The sequence below is a fragment of the Lissotriton helveticus genome, chromosome 10 (genome assembly GCF_964261635.1).
Source record: "Lissotriton helveticus chromosome 10, aLisHel1.1, whole genome shotgun sequence".
Lineage (NCBI taxonomy): Eukaryota > Metazoa > Chordata > Amphibia > Caudata > Salamandridae > Lissotriton > Lissotriton helveticus.
This window is the reverse complement of record NC_136071.1, coordinates 235,320,311-235,334,976: the sequence shown is the minus strand read 5'-3', so window position 1 is coordinate 235,334,976 and position 14,666 is coordinate 235,320,311. Positions and strand designations below refer to the sequence as shown.

The 14,666-nt window shown below is 46.6% G+C and overlaps 1 protein-coding gene across 5 annotated transcripts in view; it reads right to left on the bottom strand.

The window, feature by feature from the left end:
* SREBF1 (sterol regulatory element binding transcription factor 1) overlaps positions 1-14,666 on the bottom strand; it is a 98,655-nt gene that overhangs the window by 72,931 nt on the left and 11,058 nt on the right. The window lies entirely within an intron of this gene.

Genomic DNA, 14,666 nt, shown 5'->3' with positions numbered 1-14,666 from the left:
CCACACTCCTGTGATTTCATTTAACACAACATAGTAAGATCCTGCCATAATTCCATTGGCTTCTGGTGAATCTAGAATCAAATTCAAACTGGCATGTATAATACTAAAATTCTGTCACAATTTACAACCTGCACGTTAAAGTTGCTCTTTCATAAACTTCTCTAGTGATAGTAACACCCCAAATAGCAACACGTGCTAACACTGGAAATTAAGATATTCAAAATAAATCCCACGACATCTAAATCCCATATTGGAGCAGCCCCATTTCTGCGGAACACCCTTCCAGAAGAAATAAGCTGGAAAGAGGTGTACCTAAAGTGTACCGGGAAGTGTCTATAGCTTTCAGAACCAATCTACAACCCTCAGTGTGCACAAGATTTGAATTAAAACTGGCAACTCTGTGCAGTTCTGCAAAGGATTACATAACATGTGCCCCAAGTCTGTTTAGGCAAACTTTGATTTTTCTTTTGAAAAAATCATTTTACCCTTTCCTGATATTTGTTTTCCTAGTGTGAAGGAACAACAGCACCCCAGGCACTTCTACTGGTCCCCAACAGTTGTTTGCAACACGTCACATGGGAGAGGGGGGTGTATTTTTGTAACACACAAGCGGCCATAGTTGGATGGTTTATATAATACTGTAAAACACAATCCATTCCAAGATGGTTGCCGGTGCCTCTGTTGCACAAGTGCTGCAAGGGCCGTCATTTGTAAACATTTCTGTAATAAAGTTTTTCAAAAACATCTCCATAGAAAATAAGCATTGGCAAAGCCAACATGTTTGCAGGCAACAAAGACTTATTGGCTTTGCTAATAATTTGTTTGTAAATGGTAACTAGTCTATTGGGTGGGTTGAATCATCACATGGACAAGACAAAGTTATCAGAAGACCATTTCTTTGAGCGGATTGGAGGGGGGCTAGGGGACGCATATAGTAGATGATCCAATAAAAGGTGTCAAAACCCCCATGAGACATCATAACGTTAAAAGACAATCTGAAACCCTTATACTTAGTGATTGTTTGTGATGTAGGATTGGGAAAGAGATCAAGGCCAAGATACTACTCACTTTATTGCCATTCATCGGAACAAAAAGTAAACAAAGGAATTACCCTTTTCGCCGCGGCGCGGGCAGAGCTAGGGGGTGGGCGTGGCGCTGCCTTACTTATGACAGCACCACACCGTCATGAAGAAGAACACCTAAGGGCCTATTACGATGACGGGCAGACTTTGTCCGCCCACCACCGCAACGGAGCACGGGACTGACCTCCAAAGTTGTAGCGGTCCTGCCATGCAAATTAGACTGGCAGGCGCATCCTAGACATTACCATTGCGGCGGGTGCATTAATGCCCATGTTGTGCATTGCCATGCATAACGTGACAGACACCGCGCGGTGCCTTCCACCTTGTGCATGGCATTGATGGGGGGTACCATGGGTACCTCCCAGTGCAGCCACCCCCACCCCCCGGGGGCCCGCAATGGGCCCCCACGGAGATTTCCTGCATGCCTTTCCATGACGGAGTCTCCGCTCTGGAAAGGCATGCATCCTAATATGGATGGCGGTGCCTGCAAGGCACCGCCACCATATTGTGTCACTTTTCCGCCTGGCCGGCAATCCGACCAGCGGAAAAGAGGCAGACCGTCTTCCCGTCAGCCGCGGTGCCCCCAGCCATACTAGTATGGCAGGGGGTGAACCAGGGACATTTGGCCGGCGGATCGCCATCGCCGTGCTGGCAGTGGCGATCTGCCCGATATCATAATGGGGCCCCTAGTATCTAACCTTTTTGTTGCTTCTTATTAGACAACTAAGTAACTTCCCAGGACTCCATGTGAACGAATTACGGGTTTGAGTGGGGTTTTTAGCGCATTTGTGATTTTGCGGTTTGTTGCTTTGTGAGACTCTACCCAACATTTGGAGTTGGAGATGGATTTTTGGGTATACAGTAGTGTTTTAGTAGTGTTTTTAGGTCTGGCCTTCGACCAGCTTTAGCTACTCACCAGTCTCAGGCGATAAAAAAACAAATCATAAATAAAAAAAACACATACATAATGGACCTAGGGTCCACCCCTCGTCATCCACTGGCCTGTTCAAATGTCATTAAGAGTTCGATACTGCCCAATTGACAACCAGCCAGCCCATTTCAGCCAATGGTTTCTTGCACTGTGAGTAACAGCATTTACCCTGATCACATGTGCACCTATACTTACAACGAAATGTACTCAGTGCCATGACTTGCGGGCCAATACTTTACTATGTCAGGGCTTTCTCCCTACGTTCTTCATTCTTTTTTTTGTTTTTCGAGTCATCCTTTAGTAGCTAAGCTATTTTTTCAGGTTACAGTACTTTTAAGCCCTTTGTACCAATTCTTTGCACAGGTATGAATCATGTATTCCTGTGCTGCAAATAAAACCGAAAAGGGTTTCTATAGCTGTTGTAAGTACACCGGTTTGCTAGAGAACACAGATACTGATACAATTATATACAATGGTTGTTTGGCGGCCATCTTTGATTGACGTTTTCTTTGAGAAAACACCATGGCTGCATTGGTGTGTAGAATAGATGCATCGTGATGTCATGTATGTATTTATTGTATGTAACAAATCTACATAGGAAGCAACTGAGCGATGTATGTAGAATGGGGTTTGGAGACAATATTTGATCGTGAACATCAAGGAGGGAATTACACCAATGATTTGACACACATTTTATATTTTTAGGCACTGGGTGATTAAGTGACATGGCAAGACTCACAGGATGTTGAACTAAGCGCTGAGGCTGGGATTTGAACCTGTATCCCTGGGTTTCAAAGTCAGCATCTTTAGAAGCTAGACCACATAGCCTCTTGTCATGATAGATGAGCGTGCCATTTTTAGGTTTCGCCTGGCATCACTGCGCAGCAGTGTTCGCACAGGCGAAATCTTTTGTTAAGCAGTACGGGGCTTTGTCCCGCCTGTCTCTTCCATTGGCTAGCTCCATAAATGGAGGCTAGCCATTGGAAGAGAGATGCGTCAGTCATTGTGGGAGCAGATTCGTGGGCGTTCCGGTGATTTTTTCGCTCTGCGCCTCTTTTCGTACGTCATGCGGCGGTGGGCGGTTGTTGTTTTTTTTTTGGCTCGGCATGTTTTTGTCATTTCTAACGTGTGCTTTGCAGGGGTGGGCTGCGCGATTTCACTTTCCTTGATTTGCAAGCAGGTAAGCTGCATTTTGTACTACTTTTTTAAATGTATTGACTTTGTATGTCTATCTCGTTTCCTGTCGTCTCCGTGTACCGTCCTCTGGGTGTACCGTCGTCTCTGTGTATCGTCGTCCGTGGCTTGTTTTTGTCATCTGGGTGTCCTGTGGTCTCGGCTTGTTGTCGTGCGTGGACCCCCTTCCTTCTGCCCGCAGCTCTCCTCCCCGCAGCTCTTCTCCGTCTCTTCTCCGTCCCGCTCTCGCTTCGCCTCCCTCCCCCTCCCCCCATTCCCTCTGCCGCAGCTCTTCTCCGCCCGGTGCGCGATTTAATTATTAAATAACAGGAGCCCGGTATGCTTTTTGCTCACGAGAGACCCTGGCACTGCAGGCCAGTTGATCCAAAGTTGCAGACTTGCAGTAGGTGTCAGTATTCTGTCCAAGCGTCGTAGCAACATTCTTTACGTTTTTTTAACTCTGGCTGCGCTCTCGCTTCGCCTCCCTCCCCCCCCCTTCCCTCTGCCGCAGCTCTTCTCCGCCCGGTGCACGATTTAATTATTAAATAACAGGAGCCCGGTATGCTTTTTGCTCAAGAGAGACCATGGCACTGCAGGCCAGTTGATCAAAAGTTGCAGACTTGCAGTAGGTGTCAGTTTTCTGTCCAAGCGTCGTAGCGACATTCTTTACCGTTTTTTTAAACTCTGGCTGCGCTCTCGCTTCGCCTCCCTCCCCCTCCCCCCCTTCCCTCTGCCGCAGCTCTTCTCCGCCCGGTGCGCGATTTAATTATTAAATAACAGGAGCCCGGTATGCTTTTTGCTCACGAGAGACTCTGGCACTGCAGGCCAGTTGATCCAAAGTTGCAGACTTGCAGTAGGTGTCAGTTTTCTGTCCAAGCGTCGTAGCGACATTCTTTACGTTTTTTTTTAACTCTGGCTGTGGCAGCAACACTGGTTATGCGTTGATCATCATGCTTTCTGTTTCATCCTGCTTGAAAGTTTAATCTTGCTCCTTATCTGCGTTTCTGAGTAGGCAGAGGGTTCATGACCTCTCCCAGTATTCCAGTAGGGATCTCCGGCCAGCTGTTGCACAAATACTTGATCTCAAAATTGTGCAGCCCAGGATCTCTTTTGAAACCTACTAGTGACTAGTGTGCTTGCTTCCCTGCCCCCTGGCTGTGCTTGCTTCCCTGCCAGTGCTTGCTTCCCTGCCCCCAGGCTGTGCTTGCTTCCCCACCCCCTGGCTGTGCTTGCTCCCCCACCCCCTGGTTCCCCTGCCCCCGGCTGTGCTTGCTCCCCTGCAATCTGCCTGTGCTTGCTTCCCTGCCCCCTGGCTGTGCTTGCTTCCCTGCCCCCTGGCCGTGCTTGCTTCCCTGCCCCCTGGCTGTGCTTGCTTCCCTGCCCCCTGGCTGTGCTTGCTTCCCTGCCCCCTCGTTGTGCTTGCTTCCCTGCCCCCTCGCTGTGCTTGCTCTCCTGGGTGTGTGTGTGGCTCTGGGTGTGTGTGTGTGGCTCTGGGTGAGTGTGTGTGGCTCTGGGTGGGTGGGTGTGGCTCTGAGTGTGTGTGTGTGTGTGGCTCTGGGTGTGTGTGTGTGTGTGTGTGGCTCTGTGTGTGTGTGTGTGTGTGTGTGTGTGTGGCTCTGGGTATGTGTGGCTCTGGGTGTGTGTGGCTCTGGGTGTGTGTGTGTGGCTCTGGGTGTGTGTGTGTGGCTCTGGGTGTGTGTGTGTGTGTGGCTCTGGGTGTGTGTGTGTGTGTGTGTGTGGCTCTGGGTGTGTGTGTGTGGCTCTGGGTGTATGTGTGTGTGTGTGTGTGGCTTTGGGTGTGTGTGTGTGTGTGTGTGGCTCTGGGTGTGTGTGTGTGTTTGGCTCTGGGTGTGTGTGTGTGTGTGCGTGGCTCTGGGTGTGTGTGGCTGGCTGTGTGTGTGTGGTCTGGGTGTCTGTGGCTCTGGGTGTGTGTGTGTGGTAGTAATTGCTGTCTGCTGAGCTCGTCCAGTAGGGTAAAATAGGTCTCACATTTGCGAGAGATTAAGCTATTGGCAATGTAAATGACAATGCCATTTATTTATCTGTTTTCAAAACCAACACATAAATAAACATTTTGTCATTTACAATGCCAATAGCTCTAACTTTTGAAAAGGCGAAACCGTTGCATTGTAAATGCTTGTTAAGTCTGGCGTTAGACAAGACCTTCTGATTCTACAAAAGTTATATTTATAATATACTTACTTATAGGGCTGTGGTTCCCAAACTGTGCGCCGCGGCACCCCGGTGCGCCGCAATGAGGTGCCAGGGGCGCCGCGCGCACACTGTGGGAAATTGCTACCAACGACCCTTACCCGTCCGTCATTCAGCGGGCACGGCTTGGACAGGAGTGAGACACACATAAGTGAAACTGTGAGAGAGCACGAATAAGAAGGAGAGAGAGAGATGGAAAATAAAAAGACAAAGGCACCAAGAGATAGGTAAGTGTGACAGAGGCAACGACACAGAAAAACAGAGAGATCAGGACAAAAAACTGAGTCTCATGTTCAGTGATTTGCCCAAGTGTTTAAATAAACTCCACTCTATTTGGATGCCGAAATAATTGTATTGTAAAAGTGAAATTCCCTGGGCTGGTTGAGTATAGTATTTGCATCACAGCTTGGACATATTCCTTTGTATAAGACCGACCGGGAGTGTGAGAAAGTCTTCGAAGAGAATGTAGAGCATTAATTTGTGGAGTTTTATATAGCGCGAACTTGACCCGAAGGCATAAGAGCGCTTCACAAATTTTGCATAGCAGTAGTTATAGGTTTACAGATTAAGGTAGACTTAGAGATCAAAACAATGGCTGTACGTGAGCAAGACATAAGACGGCATGATTATCAATATGAATATGTTTGTTATGCTGTGAGACAAGACTTAAAGATATGTTTAAGCATTGTGCTGACTTGTTTCCTGGGACAGAGAAAATCAAGTAAAATCGAAATAACTTTTAAACAAATAATAAACAATACATTAAATTGTACAGATACGTAGTTTTGTATACAATGCAGGTCATGAGAACGTGAACCTCAGTTTGGATCCTGATTTAAAATATAAAAGGTTAAAAAAAAATAGAATTGTGGACACCCAGGCGCTGTGGAGGACATGAGCCTGTTTGTTAGAATAGCGCCTAGCTCCCTCCTGAAAGGGGGTCTGTGATGGGGGGGGGGGTCGTAAATCTGTAGGAAGGGAAGTCCATCGTGATGAAAATGTCTGGGGGTGCGGGAGGGGGGTTAGGGGTGTTAGGGTGGGGGAGGGGCTGGCTCTCCCTGACGTCTTTCCTTCTGTTCTGAGGTGGGATCAGACGTCACCTCTCAGGTGACCTCAGCATCCCAGGACATGGTGTACAATGATGCGGTGCTTCAGATAACCCGGTGGCTGCCCACTGCGGCCCTGTGGGTTAATATAAAACGTTTACATTGGATTTGTGCAGCTGCTGGCGCAAATCCTGCAGCTCTGGTGAAACAGCCTTTGTGGCACGTAGAGGGCGCCCTCGCCACATAATTCTACATCACCCGAAGCTGATTGGTTAGATTTCAAGGCCCTGTAGGCGGGGGCTTCCATCACCCGAGATCACTGCTCTACCTCGAGCTCTGTGATCCTCTGGTAAACGGGGGGCCTTTCCAGAGAAGCACAGGGTGCAGGCTGGAGGACTGAGCACACTCCGCCCCCTGACCACCCACAGCAAGGTGCGCCACCTGACAACCCACTGCAAGGTGCGCCACCTGACAACCCACTGCAAGGTGCGCCACCTGACCACCCACAGCAAAGTACACCACCTGACCACCCACAGCAAAGTACACCACCTGACCACTGACCACCCACAGTAAAGTACACCACCTGACCACCCACTGCAAGGCGCACCACCTGACCACCCACTGCAAGGCGCACCACCTGACCACCCACTGCAAGGCGCACCACCGGACCACCCACTGCAAGGCGCACCACCGGACCACCCACTGCAAGGTGCGCCACCTGACCACCCACTGCAAGTTGCGCCACCTGACCACCCACTGCAAGTTGCGCCACCTGACCACACACTGCAAGGTGTGCCATCTGACCACACACTGCAAAGTACACCACCTGACCACCCACAGCAAAGTACACCACCTGACCACTGACCACCCACAGTAAAGTACACCACCTGACCACCCACTGCAAGGCGCACCACCTGACCACCCACTGCAAGGCGCACCACCGGACCACCCACTGCAAGGCGCACCACCGGACCACCCACTGCAAGGTGCGCCACCTGACCACCCACTGCAAGTTGCGCCACCTGACCACCCACTGCAAGTTGCGCCACCTGACCACACACTGCAAGGTGTGCCATCTGACCACACACTGCAAAGTACACCAACTGATCACCCACTGCAAGTGGATGAGATTAATAATTCAAGCAGTCCAACCATCATTGCGTCCCAATTACTTTAAGGAAGGCAACAGGAAGTACTCCCAAGGTCAGGCTTACATCCCCTCCATCCGCCCACCGGTAAAAAAATGGTGGGGAGCCACGGCCAACTGCTGATTGCGTCAAGGGAGCCACAGGTCAAAAAAGTTTGGGAACCCCTGTTATAGGGGCTTTCGGTGAGCCCCCTTCTCTCCCCCCCCCCTGCCCACCCACTACAGCATACAAAATGGGGCAGTAGGCCAGCTCATTTCAGTCACTGGCTAACTTCACTGTAAGTGATGGCATTCTGCTTTTCCGCAAGGAGTCCATTAGCACACAGGGTAGTTCTTATGGCAATGTGTGCTTTTTGAAACCAAAAAATTGTTTTACTTTTTGCCAGCATTTTTAACTATTAGTGATAGCCTGGCAGCTCATCCAACAATAACATTAATAAACCCACTACAAAACAAGTACCAACAAAGCAAAAGGCGGACAGGTCAACACCGTCACCTCCACCTGCTTCAACACCCTCCGCAAACTCAGGAAGACCTTCAAATAGATCACCCTCTGAATCAAGGAAGCCCGTCAGCCACTCACTCATAACCAGCAGACTGGACTATGGAAACGCCCTCTACACTGGTATCAACAAGTCTCTGCTCCGCAAACTCCAGACCATACAGAAAACAGCAGACAGACTCGTCCTCTGCATCCCTCGACACAAACACATCACTGAACACCTGCAAAACCTCCACTGGCTCCACCTCGAGAAGAGAGTAACTTTCAAGATACTCACCCACACCTACAAATGCCTCCACAACACTGGACCACAATATCTCAACTCTAGAATCTCCCTCCACGTACCCAAGAGAAACCTCCGATCCGCCAACCTCGCCCTCGCCGAACCCCTGCGCATCTGCAGAGCAAGAACGGGTGGAAGAACCTTCTCCTACATCGCGGCCAAGAACTGGAACAAGATCCCGATCAACATCAGATGCGCCTCCACCCTGCACATCTTTAGGAAGACCCTCAAGACCTGGCTCTTCGACTGACCGGAGCTCCCCCCACCCAGCGCCCTGAGATTATCACGGGTGAGTAGCGTGCTTTAAAATTCCCTGATTGATTGATTGACAGCCATCGCCAGAGCTATTACATTTGTCGATAATTGCTCATCTTGTTTTGCCTCTGCCGAATGAAACAAGCATTGGCAAAGGAGTCTTTCTCGCACATGTCCTTCATTTGGGCACATAAGGGGATCCATGAAAGCAGTATACATTTCAGGGGCACACAAACTAACCAGCAAGGTAAGGTACATTGTTTTGGAAGATGCTACCTCTCCCCTCCTGAGCCGCACAAGTCGCTAACACACCCTACCTCCTGGTCTAGGGCTTTATGTAACAAACTAATGTAACCTGGGAGCTGTTGTGAGGTTCACCTCAACAGAAATGAAGTACCAGATACCAGTGCATTCTAAAGGGCAGTCTGAGGTTGGAAATATTTGTGTCATTTAATCGTAGATTTCTCAAAGAAAGAGAAGCTGATGGATGCAGGATAACCAGATGGCTCCATCAAGGCAATTTTCCAAGCAGAGCTTTCCTTCTACAAATCAGCAAACTTGTTCAACTGGCTAAAGTAAAACGACTATAACAACCACAATGCACTGATTTCTTAAATGAAAGACCAGGACTTGAGCCGGGAATGATAAACTCCCTTTTAGAATCAAATTGAATATTCAAAGCTACTAGTGGAGTTTGCGCAAATCCTGTGGCAGTTCAAAAGGATGGAGGGGAATTTTTTTTTTTATCAACCTATTTATTTATAACCTGTTCGAGCAGGTGTCATGCTGCCAAGGGAATGCAATGCCAGCCACTTGCCTTGGTGCATACGTTTAAGAATGTCAGGCCTTTGTCACTGTACCAAAAAGTGATATAATGGAAAAGGACACATTAACTAGGAATGTGCATTTGTATGGGTAGTTGTTTGCAAGACAAATGAGCTTCTTTCACTGGAGATACAGCATAACTGTTAATAGATCCACTCCATACAGAAATGAGCAAGCTCCCTATCCTGGATGTGCTACTCACTATTCATGAACAGAAAATTATAACTGATCTATAACGACAAGCCTTCAGATGTTCATTTGTATCTAAACTGGACTTTAAGTCACCCACACCACACTAAACTCAGATTCATCTACAACCAAGCACTCAGACTAAGACGCATCTGCAGCAAGGAGGACAGCTGTAAAGACCATCTACATGAGCTTGCTACATTATTTAAAAGGCGAGGCTATCCTTGGCATATCATACAGCAACAAATTGGCGTCTTTGCAGTAACCCAGAGGAGTACTTATTTGTAATACCAACAATAGAAACAGGATTCCATTTGTGGTCGACTATCATCTATCAGCTCCCAAATACATAAATATAATGCAAAAAAACATTTCCCTTACTGCCCACTTGTAAAAAATTGCAAAAAGTTTTTCCAAAACCGCCAGTCATTGCGTCACGCATACTTCCCAATTTGCGATCTCTTATTGTGAGAGCTGAACTCAGGAAAGCTGTTACACATGCAGGGGTTCATTGCTGTGACTCTAAAACTTGCATCACGTGTGAAAACCTTTTAGAAACATCATCAGTAACTAGTTCTCTGACAAGAAGGACCTATGGAATAAGACAGCATCTTACATGTCTCTCTACATGCATTATTTATGCGATTCAGTGCCAACGTCAAAGCTGTAAAAAACAATATGTAGGCCAAACAGTGAATGGCCTCCAGGCACGATTCAGGAACCACCAATCGGCAATAATTAATAAGAAACTTGACCAGCCTGTAGCTAATCATTTTAACCTTGAGGATCATTTACTATCAGATTTGAAGATTTTCCCTGTGGAACATGTCTTACAGGAAGAACTACTGGACCCCAGAGAAAACTTCTGGATGGACCGTTTAAAATCACTGCATCCAGATGGACTGAACATCACTGACAATAAATACCACCTGATGACTGCATATATCAAGAGATCTCAGGACTATATTGATTCCACATTCCAAATGGAATCTTCACTCTTGATGCTTTTTGAAATTCCAGCAGTATCCTCTGTGCAGCCACTGAGCAAACCATCTTGTACTACCTGAGGAAGGCGGAAACTGAAACATTGTAGAAGAAATATATTTGTGTTCTTAGGCAAGTCCATCTGTTTGAGTCACTTCTTTCTTGGACATATATCCATATCGATAGATAGATAGATAGATAGATAGATAGATAGATAGATAGATAGATAGATAGATAGATAGATAGATAGATAGATAGATAGATAGATAGATAGAGAGATAGATAGAGAGATAGAGAGAGATAGTTGGACAGACAAACAGATAGATAGATATGTAGTTGTCTGTTTGTGTATATGCTAGTGGATAAAGTTCATTTTAGGGCAGAATTGCCACTGGTGAGTTTTCCCAGGTGTCTGACGTCTAGACAAGAGTCCATAAGCCTAAAGTGCCACAAAACGCTAGGAGCGTTACAGGTGCTATCTAAATGCCTACCATATAACACTTTGAAGCCTTCCCACTCTGTATTACATAATGTTCTAGTGCCCCGTGTGCACAGGCAAGGTTTGCTTTTCTCAACGTAAATACAGGACTACAATAACCAGAGTAGAAACTAGAAAGAATTGTTACCTTCTGGTATGTGTAGTTTTGCTTTTCCCATTACAATTACTGGACTACAAATACGAGATAGAAAAAAAGGCAGCACCAGACGAACCCCTAAACTCTCAGAAACTGTCACTCTGTCCCTCTTCATAGCACATCCTACTTGTGACCTGTTTTTTCCTGTTAGAAATGCAGCCCTATAAATTACCAGAAATTAAAAAAGGACTAGCTGAACTACTCACACTTTACATGATACACCTTGAGATCCTTGAGAGCTACAAGATGAAGTGTACCTAGAAGGAAAAAACATGTATACCTTCAAATGTGCAATCCATGGCTATGCACCCAGCTCCCAGGCAGCCTTACACACGAGATGCTGGGGGCCTGAGACACTGCTCTGGGGACAGCCTCCACCTCTGGTGCACAATAGAGGCAGAGACCTGCGCTGGGTTATATATATGCTTTATTATTTCCTGAGTGCCTCTGCTTGCCTCCTCCCCTGCGCGCGCTCCCTCCCTCCCTTCCTCGCGCCCGCTCCCGCCTCCCTGAAGACGGAGGGCGGAATACGGAATCACGGCTTTGGGATGAGGTGATCGCTCTGGGCCAATGGAGGGCCGCCCTGCTCGCCTGCCTCCGTCGGGGGCTGCCCTCCCTCGGCTGGCAGACCTGGGGCCTTCCCCTGGCTGCAGACCGAGCCCGAGAGGTGACCAGCGGGGGTTACTGCAGGGCGCTGCTGGAGTAACCCTTTCACTGCCTCCGCGCTGAGGTTACTCTCGGCCATGCCCGCGCGCCGAAGAGCCGCAATGGAGGCCCGAGAGCGCGCGCCGCGTGTACTTTCGCTTTGAATATTTTCAGTAGGTGTCTCAGGTAGTAAGAAAGATGTGCTTCACACAAAGTCCATACATAGTTCCTAGGGCGTGGGAACTCTCAAAGACCCCCTCCCCCCGAAAAGTATGGTCGGTGGTGTGCCTGAGTGTAGGGTGGGAATAAAGGAAGCGAAGCATATTCATGGTGTGGACAGAAAGTCACTACCATTCCTATGTGATTCTTAGAGTGTATCCATTTGTATCTCTTCCTTGAGTAACTTTACAACTTGTACATTTGCAATTTTTTGTATTTGTATCTCTTACCTGTGTGACTTTACAACTTGTACATTTGCAATTTTTTTTCCTGTTTTTTATCTTTTATGTAAATCTTTATGTATCGCAACTGGTTCTTTTGTAAAGCGTTCTGACACCTCCGGGTAATGTTTGCGCTATAGAAAATCGCATTAAATAAAATAAATAAATACAAATAAATGTCATACTGCCTCTAAATGAAGCCCCTAATCTCTATGAGAGTAATAGGTTAGACAATACTGCGTTATGCATTATATGAATTGCTATCCCTCTATTACACCTTGGGCTAACTCGCCTTTGCTAACCTGTGAGAGTCAAGTGGAAAAACAAAGTTACTTGATTATTGAAGTGGAGTGAAATAGAATTGCACAATATGAGACCAGAAAACGAATCAATCCAGGCTTCCCACCAAACAAATAGTGTGATTCTAGGCTATTGTTTTATTTCACCTTCCCGCCTTTTTCTTCAATATCACATCTGAGAGCACCTTGAAATCAGTCGCAGCCGGTGCAGGTAAGCATGGTGGTGAGGGGGGTGTCAACAAACGACAGAATAGGGAAAAATAAATAAATCCTAACCTGTCGTCTATTGACTCCCCCCGCCCGCCCCGCTGCGCTTACCTGCAAGGACCGCGACTGCTTGAAATACATGTACTGATTTGCCACTTAATTCACTATTGCCTTAGTCGGGATGGGAGCAGGCATGAATATTTCCAGATTCATTTTGAAAACGATCACTTTTAAAACGTACTTCTCAATGCACTGTTATAATCTGATGTATTGTGGTGTAACACTTCTACATTATAACGAAATACACTTTTTTGAATGTTGAATAGACTTCATCCTATTTTTCCAGGTTTGTTGCAGGATGTCTTTAAAACAAATGTGTTACTGGAGTTAGGAGTTGCAGGACACCTTATTTGCGTCTTCTCTTTTACTTCAGTTACCGTGTAAATACATATTTGCCGGTTTATTTAACATCTTTCTGAATGTTAATGCTCTCTCAAGTAAACAGTACCCCAGGTATGGTGTTCACCAGGGAGGCGCATGTGAAGGATAGGAGGACCGTACTTGGAGCATCACTGTCCTACCTAGGGACTATTCGCCCCTCATCCTTGTAGGAACTTTTACGTTCACGTAACCCCTTAAGTCTCCTCGTCAGTGGTTCAATGATAATTCAGTGACAATACCTTCAAATGTCAGGACGGGAAAGGAAGCTCAGTGGGCTGAGTAATAGTTTTTGCTGGCATTAGAGATGCCAATAAGGAGGAATGGAAGCTTCAAGATCGAAACTGGCCTTCCTCCTTTCCAGGTCCTCTTTCATATCACCTCTTAATTTGTCTTTTGATATTGTGCAGATTCATTTTTTGTTGTCACTCATTTTACCAAATGTATTTCCTTGTCATTCTCCGATTCCTGTTTGACAGTCACCCTCAGTCAAAGTTACCCATATTCTCTTCCATTTTATTCCCTACTAGCTTAACCGTCGCGCGTTGCTGCGATCTCAGAAGAAAGGAAATTCAAGGAAACTCGTTATGATAACATTAAATTTACATTGTGTCATTGTTATTGAAACGTATTCATTTTATTTTTGAAAACATTTAAGTGTGGCTTGAGCAGTGCATCCCCGATTGGCTTCCAATCTTGAATCTGGTTGCTTGTTCGTTTGACAAGAACGGGCTTGAGCAGTGCGTACTCGATCGGCTTCCAATCTTGATTCTCGTTGCTCGTTCGTTTGAGAATTATGGGCTTGAGCAGTTTGTATTCGAACAGCTTCTAATCTTGCTTCCCATTCCTCGTCTGTTTCGGAAGCTCATAATGCCTTTTTCTTTCGTGCTTCTGATGTAGATTGACCAATCGATTTCCGTTTGGGGGTCATAACTGTCGACGATGCTCGCAAATTCGCTGTCTATTACAGTATTCGAAAGATTATGAGGGCCCTGGTGGGCCGATTTAAAAAAAAAAAATTTGACAGAAACCTTCGCGGGAGTGTACTCAACAACTTCCCAAAGTTTCATGGCAATGCACGGATTATCCAAATCTAGTCCACACACTTGCAGAGATTGTCCTTGTGCTTTGTTGATGGTCATTGCAAAAGCGAGTCGCACCGTAAACTGTAAACGTTCAGTATTGTAAAAATTATGAGGGGGTTGGGGGGACGATATTTAACACATTTTTCTTTTTCTTTTTGCCAGAAACCTTCGCAGGAGTGTACTCAACAACTTCCCAAAGTTTCATGGTGATCGGATGAATGGTGTAGTAATGCATAAAGGACAAACAGACATACTTTTGTTTTTATATATATAGATTTCTCTGCAAATG